Here is a 15,598-nt window from a genome sequence, read left to right as displayed (position 1 = left end):
TATATATATATATATATATATATATATATATATATATATGGTGGTCCATTGATCGTGACCGGGCCAAATATCAATAAGCGTCAAACGAAAAAACTACAAACAACGAAACTTGTCTAGCTTGAAGGGGGAAACCAGATGGCGCTATGGTTGGCCCGCTAGATGGTGCTGCCATAGGTCAAACGGATATCAACTGCGTTTCTTTTTTTAAATAGGAACCCCCATTGTATATTCGTGTAGTAGGTAAAGAAATATGAATGTTTTAGTTGCACCACGTTTCTCGCTATATGATAGACGGCGGTGAAATAGTCACAACATATGACTCACAATTTAGACGAACAGTTGGTAACAGGTGGGTATTTTAAATTAAAATGCAGAACGTAGGTACGTTTGAACATTTTATTTCGGTTGTTCCAATGTGATACATGTACCTTTGTGAACTTATTGTGGTGTCACCGCCAGACACCACACTTGCTAGGTGGTAGCCTTTAAATCGGCCGCGGTCCGCTAGTATACGTCGGACCCGCGTGTCGCCACTGTCAGTGATTGCCGACCGAGCGCCGCCACACGGCAGGTCTAGAGACACTTACTAGCACTCGCCCAGTTGTACAGCCGACTTAGCCAGAGATGGATCACTGACAACTACGCTCTCATTTGCCGAGACGATAGTTAGCATAGCCTTCAGCTACGTCATTTGCTACGACCTAGCAAGGCGCCATAGCATTTGATATTGAGATTACAACATGTACCGTCAAGAGCGATGTACACCAATTGTGGATTAAAGTTAAGTATTATATCAACTACGTACTTTATTTGCTACTATTAATTCCCTTAACTGTTCCAGACCTCACGCCAGTCAGCGTGTAATTAAACGCGTGCATTTCGGCCTCCTCTAGCAACACAGTGTTGGCTCTTCTGCCAACACTTCACTTATCATTTCTGAGAACGCATGCTGTTACAGCGTGATTACCTGTAAATACCACATTAATGCGATAAATGCTCAAAATGATGTCCGTCAACCTCAATGCATTTGGCAATACATATAACGACATTTCTCTGAACAGCGAGTAGTTCGCCTACCGTAATGTTCGCACGTGCTTTGACAATGCACTGACGCATGTTGTCAGGCGTTGTCGGTGGATCACGATAGCAAATAGCCTTCAGATTTCCCCACAGAAAGAAATCCGGTATGGTACTTCGACGACCAATCCATCTGTCTTGAAATATGCTATTCAATACCGCTTCAACCGCACGCGAGCTATGTGCCGGACATCCATCATTTTGGAAGTACATCGCCATTCTGTTATGTAGTGAAACATCTTGTAGTAACATCGGTAGAACATTATGTAGGAAATCAGCATACATTGCACCATTTAGATTGTCATCGATAAAATGGGGGCCAATTATCCTTCCTCCCATAATGCCGCACGATACATTAACCCGCCAAGGTCGCTGATGTTCCAATTGTCGCAGCCATCGTGGATTTTCCGTTGCTCAATAGTGTATATTATGCCGGTTTACATTACCGCTGTTGTTGAATGACGCTTCGTCGCTAAATAGAACGCGCGCAAAAAATCTGTCATCGTCCCGTAATTTCTGTTGTGCCCCGTGGCAGAACTGTACACGACGTTCAAAGTCGTCGCCATGCAATTCCTGGTGCATAGAAATATGGTACGGGTGCAATCGATGTTGATGTAGCATTCTCAACACCGACGTTTTTGAGATTCCAGATTCTCGCGTAATTTGTCTGCTACTGACGTGCGGATTAGCCGCGACAGCAGCTAAAACACCTACTTGGGCATCATGATTTGTTGCAGGTCGTGGTTGACGTTTCACATGTGGCTGAACACTTCCTGTTTCCTTAAGTAACGTAACTGTCCGGCGAACGGTCCGGACACTTGGATAATGTCGTCCAGGATACCGAGCAGCATACATATATGTAATTAAAAATGGGGGTTCCTATTTTTAAAAAAACGCAGCTATTATCCGTTTGACGTATGACAGCGCTATCTAGCAGGCCAACCATAGCGCCATCTGGTTTCCTCCTTCAAGCTAGACAAGTTTCGTTCTTTGTAGTTTTTTTCGTTTGATGCTTATTTCGTGATATTTGGCCTGGTCACGATCAATGGACCACGGAGATCACCGTGTATTTTTCTAGGCGTCGGACACCCTCCACTGTCGTAGCAACCAAGTACACTTCTAGTTACTAACTATTTAACTTCTTGTTAACACTACCAAATTCCTTGGAAATAACACAAGTTTTTGCTATAAGTTTATGCAGTTGTGTAATATTTACATTATACCTGCCTTCTTCACTGTAGGCCAGATCAGTGAAGAGTGTTCAGTATGTTTAATACGACTATTTTAGTTTGTTTTCGAATGTCTCGACGCCCTTTACGCACGTCCGCTGATGTAGCACTACATGTAGTCCCTTGCTCCTGTATTACGGTCACTACAAAACACAAGTCAGTGCAGCTTTCCATGGAAGACTGAAGCCACACGTGAACCCATGATATAGGACGGAATCACTGAACCAGACGCCGACATATTTCGCTACTACAGTGTTTGTGTGTGTGTGGCAACAAAGCTGCTTCGAGTCTGAGCACATCGGATCGTCACCTGCTTATTTTCATGACAGCCACTGTAGTGACTGATACAGCTGGGCATTCAGATGCTAATTCAAAAACTTTCATGCGTATGAAAATTAGCACAAAGTTAATACGAAACACCCAGTTCACTACAAAATACATGGCGTACAAAGACTGTGTCAGAAACTTTGGTTTATTCTTCACATCAAAACATCACAAAAAGTTCATTTGTACAAGGTTCCAAAAATCCTTCGGTAGGGAGGTGTGAAAGGTGTTCCAAATAGTAACTCCTGGTTGCGTAACGTACCTCAAATGTGCATTTTTACGCACTTCTTGTTCACAATTGGTCACAGAATTTTTTTCTTTTTTTGAGTGACAGTTATATGCAAGAATACCTTCCACCACAACATAACATACCTAGGTATATCGTGTCGCAAAAGACGGATATGCGCTACATGTACGACCTAACAGGCGGGAAAGCGGACGCAGCACAACTTTATGCTGGACATTACCCTGGGAGGCAGTCACCTTATGCAAGAACGTTTGTACGACTCCATCAACACGTGTGAGGGACATGCTCATTTGAGAAGAGAGTGGCAGATGATGGGAGAACAGATGATGTACGAACGCCTGAGCTTGAACGATGGATTCTTACATCAATTGAGAATCAAGGAGAATTGCGAGAAGGGAAGATGTTAATCACTTGGCGATCTGGAACATTCTGCATGAAAATCTTCTTTTTCCGTATCCTTCAATGGGTGCAAGGATTAAATGTTCTTAATGTCTAATTCCATCAGGAACCGTGTGCTCCACGGCCGTATTATTGTCAGCATATTTTGGATAAATGGCAGCATAGGTCGTGAATACTGAAATCCTTCATCTACAGATCGATGTACTTTGGACTGTACTCTGGATCGGCAACTTCCACTGTTAATTGCTAAGGTTACAAAATAGGCTCTTCTGCAAATTTAAAAATTATTGTAAGCAGTAAAAGTGAAGATACCCTTCGTAAGTAATCATCAAAGTACTTGTTACACCTTTTAATGGTTCTTTATTTACGAAACCATTACCACTCGTCAACCCTATTTTTCGATACCGTAGATTAATGAATATTTTTCTACGTAATGTCTCATATTTTTCACTCTATTCAAATTTGGTTTCATTTTTATATGTATGTACGTCGATATTTTGAGATGTTGAAGTCGATATAATATCTAGTGTGAATATCTTTGTACTTATCGTTATCTTTGAGCTTGGCTTGTGACTTTTGGCGCCAAAGCGTACAGAGTAGTGAAGTTTTTGTGTTGAATATGAACAGTCTTGACTTTGTGTTGGAAATGAAAAGATGAGTCGGAGCTGTGGACAACGAAAAATGTTGTGAGTTTTATTAAGAGCAGTAACGGCTGCGAAATTGTATGATGAAGTAATGTTTTGAACATGCGAAAGTATAAAAAGTTTAATAAATGTGAATTTTTGTGAAAAGTGAGCGTCAAGAATAATTTTCAAGTGACCATTGTTTAAAAAAGTATGAAGCACATTGCAATGAAGAACATAAATCATCAAATTAATTCTGAAAGATTGTCTTCGGAAGTCGGCGTAATTAACACCCGAGTGCCTTTCGTACCAACAGCGATAGTCATGCTACGTAGACAACATTTTTAATTACGAGCCAAAGCCAGAGCGAGATCGTCATTGGATTGAAAATACAAGAAAAGTGATATTATTGTTACTTTTTTTCAGTGACTGTAATCAATTGATGTAGCAATACCTGCCACATTAAAGACCTTTTAGTTGAGCAATAAAAAGATCATACTTTGAGTGCGCGACATGATAACTGTTTGTGAGGTACTGTTATAGCCTCATAGAAAGTGTTGTGCTATTATCATATGGGCCTACGATGTTCGAATAATTTGCACTGAAGATGGTCACACAGTGAACAAAATCGTTCTGTAAATAAAGGATTTCAATAATTACGACCGATGCTGCCATTTATCCAAAATAAGATTAAATACGGCGTACTTTCCTCCAAGAACAGCATTCGATCAACGCTGTGTGATGTGCTGCTGCAGTTCTCAGCATCTACTTTATCCGCTGATAAGGCTCGGTTTTCACGTGATGAAATCTTCAGTTGTCATAACAAGCACGTCTGTACTTATGAAAACCCTCTTGCAGTGTGATAACATGGACATCAATAGAAGTTCAGCCCCAGCGTATGGGGCGTAATCTCTTCCCTCAGCGTGGGCAAACGTATATGCAGTTTCTCAGACATGAGTTGCTTCATTTACTTGACGATGTACCTTTGGACGTTATCCAAACGAATGTGTCTTACACAAGATGCTGCTCCGCTTCACTTTACAGGTATAGTTCATCAGTATTTCGATATCCAGTTTCCGAGTGAGTGGATTGCTGCAGGCCTACCCGATCGCTATATTTGAATTCAACTGATTTTTTTTTTCCTTTGGGCACATTTAAAATCCTTGGTGTATTCAACTCCCGCACCCAGTGTCATTGTTCTGAGGGAACGTGTCCCAAATATGGAACACACCAGGGGTTTTCCACACGTGCAGCAAAGTATGGACGTAGGCTCGGGAGATGGCTAGAAGCAGGTCACTTCGAGCATATATTTTATTTTTACTTTCCGTACTTCTTTTGCTACGACAGCCGAGCTGGAGAAACATTGAATACACCTGCAGTCATTATATACACCGTTCTGAAAGGTAAGGTGTGTCTGAAAAGTTCGGTGCATTGTCTTAGAAAAGAAACAAGAGATAGATACAAAATACCTTTACTGGCCTTCAAAGTAATCACCATTAGCTACAACGAACTTCTGACATCATTTGTGAAGCTGTTGGAAACTGTCAAAGTTCACGCATTGTCGTATAACCGCATCGTTACAGGAGATCAGACGTGGTGCTACCAAGTGACGGTTTAAGCCATGGGCTTCATACTCTTCCCCGGCTCCCAAATCAAAGTAAACTCACAGAATTTAAGATTAAGGCGGTACTAATGGCCTGTTTCGACAGTGAGAGCTGTCTGTAGGTAACTGCTTCAGTTTTTAGACATTCCCTGCCCGTAAGAAATGGGTGTGACCTAATTGCCTGTTGGTCACTTGAACAGTAAGTTGTTTGTCATAGTTCGAATAGCTATCAGGGCACTCAAGAGCTGGAATTTATTAACCAAAAAAAAAATTTACTTTATATTGCTATTACTTTCAATAGCTCTTTTGCTACGACAGCAAAGCTGGAAAACCTTTTAATGTACTTTTCTGTTCTTCAAAGCAATCACTGTTTCCTACAACGCACTTTTGACATCGGTTATGTAGTTGTTGGAAACTGTCAGCAAACGTTTTTTTGTGGAATCGCTCAAAACACCCTGGTGACGCTTTGTCGGATGTCCGCATCATTACAGGAGATAAAACCAACCCGAGAACGCCAGGGGAGACCATGAACATCATGCCATTGACTGTCACTTCGTCTTCGGATCACATCTCCTGTAATAATTGGATATCCAACAACACGTCATAAAGGGTACTTCGAACGTTTCGAAGAGCTTTACAACCGATGTCAGAAGTGTGTTGTAGCTAAAGGTGTTCACTTCGAAAGTCAGTACAGTTGTCTTGCTTGCAATTCCTGTTTCCTTTATTTTCTGCGAGCATTCATCGAACTTTTCAATCGCACCTTGTATACGATTTGATAAAATATATCACACACTTTAACTCCAGGCAGCGTCTACTCTTGTAAGGCAGCTAACTTTCTCCGCATCTGGAGCACAGCTGAGGTTTGTGTGCGCCTGTCTTTTAAGAGTGAGGTTCACCCACCACTACTCTCGCCGACTAGCACCACGGAAATTAAACTCTCCAGGTCGCACTTGCAGAGATAGACCTGAAACAAGATATAAGTAGATTACCAAATGCGTTGTAGAATAGAGTACGTTTCAGTTGTGAACGACGACGTGCTTGGATATTAAAGTCATTTTATAAGAATTATATCATGCAACAATATGATGCTATGTGTGAATGGGCTCCAAAGGCGATACCCGCCACTGTCCGAGGCTGAGGGATCATCTGTGCTGCATTCTTCTAGCAGTCGAAGAGCAACAGCAGAAGCGAGAAGTTGCGCAACGTGTCGTCATCAGGATTCCAGTGAAAAAGATTTCAGGTGAAATGAAGGAGCAAGGCACTAAGAGTCGTATTAAATCCAAGGCGAGTATTTCTTAGAAGCACAAGGAAGGTTCTGAAGTACGAGTAACAAGTTGTCTCCCTCTCGTATCTATACCGGACTGATGCAGTGAGTCACCGAAGTGTGGGACTGGGCTTCTGGTTGAAACACATCTTTTGGTCTGAGTCACCCGTGGAAAGTACGCACATGGGCATTACAAGTGAGTTGCAGTTCACTGAAATTTCACGTCATGTCTTCCTGGACTTCCTACCAGGAATCATATGAATGTGCGGCTAGCAGTATCTCAGAGAAATTTGAAAGCACTTCCTCGTTACGAAGTAGTGGCTGCAGCTTATATTCGTTGCAGACAGTCTACGTCGAGACTCAAGTTTATCATTAAATATCGGAAGCAAAAAAAAAAAAAAAAATAAAAAACCATTTGTGATTCGTGACTGAAACTACCGATAACATTAAGGCACCACTCTATGTAACAATGATTTTGTAACATTTTTGTCAGGATTGTCTTGAGTTAGCAGCCTCTAGTCACATGTACAGTACAATATTTATGTTTGCAACTCATGAGAATTTCCTCTCATTTTCTTATACTTATCGTTCAAACGTTGTAATAATATGAAATATTTCTTGCACGTTCGATTCGAGTACGTCGGTGAATCGCTCTCTTCCAACTTCTAGTACCTGTGTTACGAAAGTATAGCCGTCGCAGACAAGCCAAAATGTTTCTACCCACGGTGAGTTAAAGAAATACACACACATCTGAGTGGCTGTTGCCGTCCCAAGAAAATCCTGATTACAGTGGAGTAAGTATATTTAAAGTATTACTATATGACGTTAAAGGAAAAACAACAGTGATTGTTTACTATTTTTGCATAATGGACTTAGGTTTTTTGCTCTGATTGTAAAAAAAAAAGGATTAGCATCTCCAAAACGAAAGTAATGTCAATGGGAAAGAAATATAAACGGATTGAATGCCAAATAGGAGGAACAAAGTTAGAACAGGTGGACGGTTTCAAGTACTTAGGATGCATATTCTCACAGGATGGCAACATAGTGAAAGAACTGAAAGCGAGGTGTAGCAAAGTGAGCGCTCAGCTACGATCTACTCTCTTCTGCAAGAAGGAAGTCAGTACCAAGACTAAGTTATCTGTGCACCGTTCAATCTTTCGACCAACTTTGTTATATGGGAGCGAAAACTGGGTGGATTCAGGTTACGTTATCAACAAGGTTGAGGTTACGGATGATTGCAGGTACTAGTAGATGGGAACAATGGCAGGAGGGTGTCCACAATGAGGAAATCAAAGAAAAACTGGGAATGAACTCTATAGATGTAGCAGTCAGGGTGAACAGGCTTAGATGGTGGGGTCATGTTACACGCATGGGAGAAGCAAGGTTACCCAAGAGACTCGTGGGTTCAGCAGTAGAGGGTAGGAGGAGTCGGGGCAGACCAAGGAGAAGGTACCTGGATTCGGTTAAGAATGATTTTGAAGTAATAGGTTTAACATCAGAAGAGGCACCAATGTTAGCACTGAATAGGGGATCATGGAGGAATTTTATAAGGGGGGCTATGCTCCAGACTGAACGCTGAAAGGCAAAATCAGTCTTAAATGATGATGATGATGATGACGAGGACTTAGGTTTCCATCTGTTAACCCAAAAGCTAACGTGTATACTGAAGACGCAATGACAGAAATAAAACAAAAGTTCATGTGTTGGATTGAAATTCAAGGTGAAAGGATGTCAATGATAAGATTCGCTGATGACATCGCTATCCTCAGTTAAAGTGAAGTACAATTATAGAGCCTATGAATGGGCTTAAGAGTCCAATAAGCACGCAATATGGACTGAGGATAAACCGAAGGAGGTCGAAAGTAATGGGGAATAGCAGAAATTAGACTATCGAAAAACATAAAAATTGGTGACCACGAAGTAGATAAAGTGAAGGAACTGTACTACTTTGGAAGCAAAATAACCCGTAACAGATGAAGCAAGGATTACACAAAAAGCAGTCTAGCACGGCAAAGAGGACATTCTAGGTCAAAAGAAGACTTCTATTAACAAACATCGGCCTCCGTTTGATTTTATTTTCATTTTTGAACGACTTTGGTAATATTTTAGTAATAAGAACACAGCTATCACCAAAACTGATGAAGTTCAAAACGACCGGGTACGGAATATAAAACTCTTTGGAGGACTGTATAAGCCTATGTTGCTACCGTTATTACTGTTACTGTTTCACTACAGTTACTATCGCGGTTACTGGTACGATTGCTAGCATTGCTCCTTGTCAAATGTACGTCCTCGTGTGAGCCATTTACGTCTAGTGAAAATATACAGCAGAAAAGTATTTCGTGACGTTTTTGTGTTCTGAGTAGTTGGAAAACTTAATCCTTAAAGGCGAGACTTTAAATACAAAGTGACTTATTGCAGAACCGTTACTTTAACTAACTAGTTAGCGGAAAAACGCATTCTCTACCAATATCAACTTTATTAACATACATGTCCGCCCGGATAGCTGAGTGGTCAGCGTGACGGATTGCGTCCTAAGGGTCCGGGTTCGATTCCCGGCTGGGTCGGAGATTTCCTCCGCTCGGGGTCTGGGTATTGTGTTGTCTTCATCATCATTTCATCTCCATCCGGCGCGCAGGTCGCCCAATGTGGCGTCGAATGTAATAAGACCTGCACCAAGGCGGCCGGACCTGCACCGCAAGGGGCCTCTCGGCCAATGACGCCTAACGCCCATTTCCATTACCATTAACATACATAATTGTGTGCAGTGAACAGCAACACAGCACTCATACTATAAACTGACGCCCCATACAGAACAAAGCATTAGTCCTTTAAGAAACTGAGCCACTTCCTGCGTAAATTTCTGGCTTTACAGCCATCGTATTCAGCTACTAGAAGCTCTTTTTTAGAGCAGTTGTGAAGGCAGCAGCGGTAAGGTGACGTAATGTGGTGTGAAGTACCGATGACAGACGGTTTGTTCGATACGGGGTATCGTGAGAAAGACAGCCTGAATTGTGATCCTTCTCCGCGACTGGCTGCTGCATTCGGAAGTTGCGGGTCAAAATGATAGTCATCTGTCATTAATATTAGAAAAATTAAGCAGCGTATTTACCTGTATTTCATATTAATGCATCTCTCAGTAGTGTGCTATCATTTCATTATTTCACAAGTATTAATAACCAGCAGAATAATAAACAACTACTAAACGAAAAGGCAGACGAAGCACTTCGAAAATCTTCGGATCGCGCCTGTCTTGGATTGGCGGTCGAAGTGGTCGGCTGTAAGAAGAGACCTGGTTCGGGCAGTCTCGGAGGACGGAAATGTTGTCCGCCGCGGTTATCAGTCAAGACTTAATGAGCAATGACTGGTTTGTAAAAGAGAACTGGTTCGCCAGTCTCGGAAGACAGACATGTTGTCTGCCGTGGTCGGTGTCAGTTAAGAGTTTATCAGCAATTTCTGGTTATTTGAACATGTAGTTGAGAACAGTGCGATAGTAATTATGGAAGTACGCAGTTCGCTATTTTGTTGAAGAAAGGAAATTATTTGTGACTCTAAGATGGAATGTAATTGAGCAGGTTCTCATGTTCTGCCAATAAAAAGCGAGTGGCACCCCCATATAAACAAACTAATGGGAAATTTCGTTATTCACAGAATATATATCCCTCGCTAAGAGTTTCTTACGGCCTCAAGATAACGGATTCACGACCGACGTGGTGTTTTCTGCGCAGGCGACAACTGTAGAAGACTACAGCTTCGAGAACATGAATTAGAACTTATGCATTCCACTCAGGGCGATGGAAGCATAAAGGCATCTCACGTGTACTGCAATCTTAGTACAAATGAGGTCAGTGACACGTCATCTGTGGTAACACAGAGGAGGTATGAAGGAGAGAAATTTTCGAGAGAAGGAGTTTGTCATACGCACCCCCCCCCCCATATATATATATATATATATATATATATATATATATATATATATATATATATATATATATATATATGAGAAGCGGAAGAGAGAAACATATATATTATTATTATTATAACGATTGTTCCCCTTTAGGAGAGCGATTGAACTTGAATTCATAATTTCATCTTCGGATGTTTTTCTTCCTTGCTTCCAAAAACCTCCTCATCCGCTCAGAATGCTCCTTCTTCCGTTCCTCTGTCCATTTTTTACCAGGCTGACGCGATGTTCTTTCCCCAAACTTCAAACTTGTGATTTTATGCCGGCACTCGGTGCGATCTTCGAGATTTTTTATGTTGATCTGCTGTAGATCCCCCTGGACTTCTTTCAGCCATTCTGTGCCACATTTACTCCTTGTTATAATATTGAATAATTTCTTTGCTGTTCTGGAGACTTCCATCCTGTAGATGTGTGTATAAAATTTGGCTCGGCGCTTTTTGATTTCATCTGTTACTATGTTGATCTTTCTATAGAGTTCGTTTTGTGGTCTCTTCATCCAAATGCCATTTTTGTTGATTGGATCGTAAATCTTCCTGAGAATTTTTCTTTCCTGCCTTTCTATTTCCTTAATTTTTGAATGACCATCAATCACCATTGTTTCAGCTGCATAGATTGCTTCTGGAAGAATCACTGTTGTATTGTGCCTTAATTTTGCGTCTGTCGAAATGCACTTCTTGTTGTAATGCGTCCATGTTAGCTTGTTGGCCTTCTGGAGCTTGGTGATTCTTTGTTCATTGGCAATTCGGTTTAATCCTGAGGACTGTATAGTTTCACCGAGGTATTTAAAATGGCAGACTTGTGCAATTTTACCATATTTTGTTGTTAAAGGTGATTTATTTTCTGGCTGCCTTTCCATATATTGGGTTTTTTCATAAGATATCTGTAGCTCCGTTTTTTGTGAAATTTCATGTAGTTTTTCCACTGCGTGAATCGCTTCTGTTCTGTTATTGGTGATAATTGCAATATCGTCAGCGAAAGCAAGGCACTTGACTTTAATTCGGTTCTCTTTCTTGATACCAATTTGGATACCCTTTACGTGAGGTTCCCATTCCCTGATTATCTTTTCTAGAACAATATTGAAAAGGATTGGGGATAGTCCGTCCCCCTGTCGGACTCCAGATTTGATTTCGAAGGGTTCTGATACTCCGCCCATGAATTTCACTTTGGGCGTTGTTCCTGTAAGTGTCTGTTCTGTGATTTTTCGTGTCTTTCGGTCGATCCCAAATTCTTCCATGATTTTAAACAGGGTTCCACGGTCCACTGAATCATATGCTTTCCTGAAGTCGATGAATGTAACTACTGTGTTTCTGCATTTCCTCATTTGTAATATTGTCTTTAAGCACCAGATCTGTTCCGCACATGAGCGTCCTTTTCTGAATCCGGCCTGGTATTCGCCAATTAGTGTATCTGCTTGGGATTCTATCCTGTTTAAAAGCGCTTTGGAAAGGATTTTGTAAGCGACTGGGAGCAGGGAAATTCCTCTGTAATTGTTCATGTCTGTCTTGTCGCCCTTTTTGCGTAGCGGGTGAATTAGAGCGCATTTCCAGTTCTCTGGTATCTGCTCCGTTATCCATATGTCTGACATTATATGGTGTAATTTCTGCATAAGTATAGGATCGTTTAGTTTCCAGAACTCAGCAATGATCCCATCTTCTCCTGGTGATTTGTTATTTTTCAACTGCTTGACTATCTCCACAATTTCTTCAAGATGCGGGGCATGTGAGTCTGGGTGTGTGAATACTGGAGAAGAGAAGACAAGTTTTTCTTGGGGTGGTGCGCAGTTGAGGAGGGGAACTGAAATATTGGGCTAAGATTTTGCAGATATTTTTCGTGTTGGTTTCCAAAGAGCCATCGGGTTTCTTGAAGCACAAGCTAGGCGCTTGGTATCCCTGTAAGTTTTCTCTGAAAGTCTTATAAAAATTTCTTGTATTATTTTTGATGAAATCCTGCTGGATTTCAGAGAGTCTGTTGTTGTCATATCCCCGTTTTTCTTTTCTAATTATTTTTGAGGTCTGTTTTTGAGTTTTAAGAAAGTTCTCCCAGTTTTCTTCAGTTTTGTGACTGCTAAATTTTTTCCATGCAGTTATGCGGTTGTCGACTGCTTCATTACAGGTTGCATTCCACCAGCGATGTTTCCTGTTGCGAGGGGGTTGTCCTAATTTGAGGGCTTCCTGAATTTTCTCTGTTAGTTTCTTCCAGTCTGTTGATTTTTCCTGATTAATTTGCATGATGATTTTTTCTTTGTTGAATTGCAGATATTCCGGATCTGGTTTGGTACTTTTGGGTGGCCTTTTTAGCATTCTGTTGGGTTGGAATTTTATTTTTATTTGGAGAAGATGATGATCTGATTCAAAGACACCTTTGCGGGTTCTGACGTTTTGAATTTCTTTTATGTTTTCTTTGGAAATTGCGACATGGTCTATTTGGTATTCACCCTGTCTAAGACTGGGTGATCTCCGTGTGGTTAATTTATGTGCAGGTTTTTGAAACTGGGTATTCATTATTTTTCTTTCCTGCCTTTCTATTTCCTTAATTTTTGAATGACCATCAATCACCATTGTTTCAGCTGCATAGATTGCTTCTGGAAGAATCACTGTTGTATAGTGCAGAAGTCGATTAGTTTTTCACCATTCTTGTTGGTACTTTTGTGTTTGGTGTGGGGTCCAGTGGTATCTCTGAATTTTTTTTCCTTCCCTAATTGTGCGTTAAAATCGCCTACTAAGATTTTCACATGGTGCCTAGGTACTTTATTTGTTGTTTCTTCTAGTGTTTCCCATAAATTGTCCACTGTTTCAGGGTAGATTTTATTGTGGTGATTTGTGGGGGCGTGCACATTGATCAGAGTGTATGCTTTATTAGCTGATTTTACTCATAACGGGGAGACTCTTTCATTGGGAGACGTGAAGTCAATAACTGAGTCGAGTACGGAAGTGTGTACGGCGAATCCTGTTCCGAAAAGTGGTAGTTTGTCTCTTACTTTTATGGCAGGTTTGCCCTTGTAAACATTTCTGTCTTCCGCTTCTCATATAAGAAGCGGAAGAGAGAAACAGATATATCTCTCTCTTCCGCTTCTCTTTTTGAACTTGCCGTAAATGGCATCCCTTGCGGGGATGATCTTTGAATTCGAAGTGCTTTGGAATTACGAGGCTAAATTTTATTAGCGAGAACTGTGAACTATAACAGACCAGCGAAATGTGTAAGAACTGTGATGTCGTGTGACTAGGGCCTCCCGTCGGGTAGACCGTTCGCCGGGTGCAGGTCTTTCGATTTGTCGCCACTTCGGCGACTTGCGCGTCGATGGGGATGAAATGATGATGATTAGGACAACACAACACCCAGTCTCTGAGCGGAGAAAATCTCCGACCCATCCGGTAATCGAACCTGGGTCCTTAGGTTTGAAATTCTGTCGCGCTTACCACTTTTTTTTATTTTTTTAAACTTAATTTTGTTCGCTATGGGTCGTTCCGTGTGGTCTGGGCGGACGTCACATGACAGCCGTTCAAATCGATTGTTGATTCCTTTACTCCGATTTTTTATTACAGGCGGCCACTGGCTATCTTACCGAACACGCTGAGCTACCGTGCCGGCACGACACAGCTACCGAAGGCGGACACAACTGTGATACATGTGAACTGTAAAGGGCCAGAGAGCTGCATAACAACTGTAATACTTAGGCTTGGAAATGTGTTTGTCCTGGTTTTCAACATCTGTTGAACTGTAATAGCTGATGCCGTGAAATCAAGTTTTTTGTGACCATGAAAGTAGCATCGGTATACCGTAGGAATGGGAAGTGCGGAAGTGCAACGAGAATAAAGTTTACGTTGCTTGTGCGGTCCATGGGATCACTTTATTAATCATCACTTCAAGATTCTTAAGCCTAATTTACGCGACGACACTAGGTTGCAGGCAACTGCGCTACCGGCCACTGCGCATGCGCTCCGCGCGTTTGCGCAACTCGTCGGTGAAACTAAGCACTTTCGGCGTGTTCCAACTTTCGCGATACTAGTTGCATGAGTTTTGATGTTATGTGTGGTCGTAGAGTGTAGACAAACTGAAATATGCAGCGAGGAACGGAGAATAATGTTCGCATTTTGGATATCTCTGCTTTGCGTAGGTGTGGGATTTCAATGATGCTGATTACAAAAATAAGCAATATATAGCTGTTCCTGAGACCTTCACGTGCGATCAGAACACAGATAGTGTGACAATATCTGAGCTGCAGGGCAAAATTTATTGAATTAGAAGCACATACACAACTGAATTAAGAAAAATACAAACAAATTTAATTGTAGTTGTGGAAATGCTCTTGTCTACAAGACTAAAATCCCATCGTTCGAGTAGGCCGACTCATTTTTTTTTTTTTTTTAAGGAATATTGTTAACAGGCGGCAAGGCTAGACAAATCAAGAAGCTGAGTCTTTATTCAGTGTCCATCTATTTAAAACGTAGCAGCAGTGCTCCCCATTCACATATGTTTGAATTGTGAAATATTGCCACTGTACAGATCTAACTTCAAGAGAGCAGTTTGCAAACTATTGTCTTCTTAATGCGGCCTGTTTCGAATAATTACTGCTGTTACTGTTAATAATTATTACTGTTAATGTGGTGTCACCGCCAGACACCACACTTGCTGGGTGGTAGCCTTTAAATCGGCCGCGGTCCGCTAGTATACGACGGACCCGCGTGTCGCCACTGTCAGTGATGGCAGACCGAGCGCCGCCACACGGCAGGTCTAGAGAGACGTCCTAGCACTCGCCCCAGTTGTACAGCCGACTTTGCTAGCGAAGCTACACTGACAAATACGCTCTCATTTGCCGAGACGATAGTTAGCATAGTCTTCAGCTACGTCATTTGCTACGACCTAGCAAG

Source organism: Schistocerca cancellata, chromosome 7, assembly GCF_023864275.1.
Source record: "Schistocerca cancellata isolate TAMUIC-IGC-003103 chromosome 7, iqSchCanc2.1, whole genome shotgun sequence".
In the NCBI taxonomy this organism is placed as follows: domain Eukaryota; kingdom Metazoa; phylum Arthropoda; class Insecta; order Orthoptera; family Acrididae; genus Schistocerca; species Schistocerca cancellata.
Note: the sequence above shows the minus strand (reverse complement) of the source record.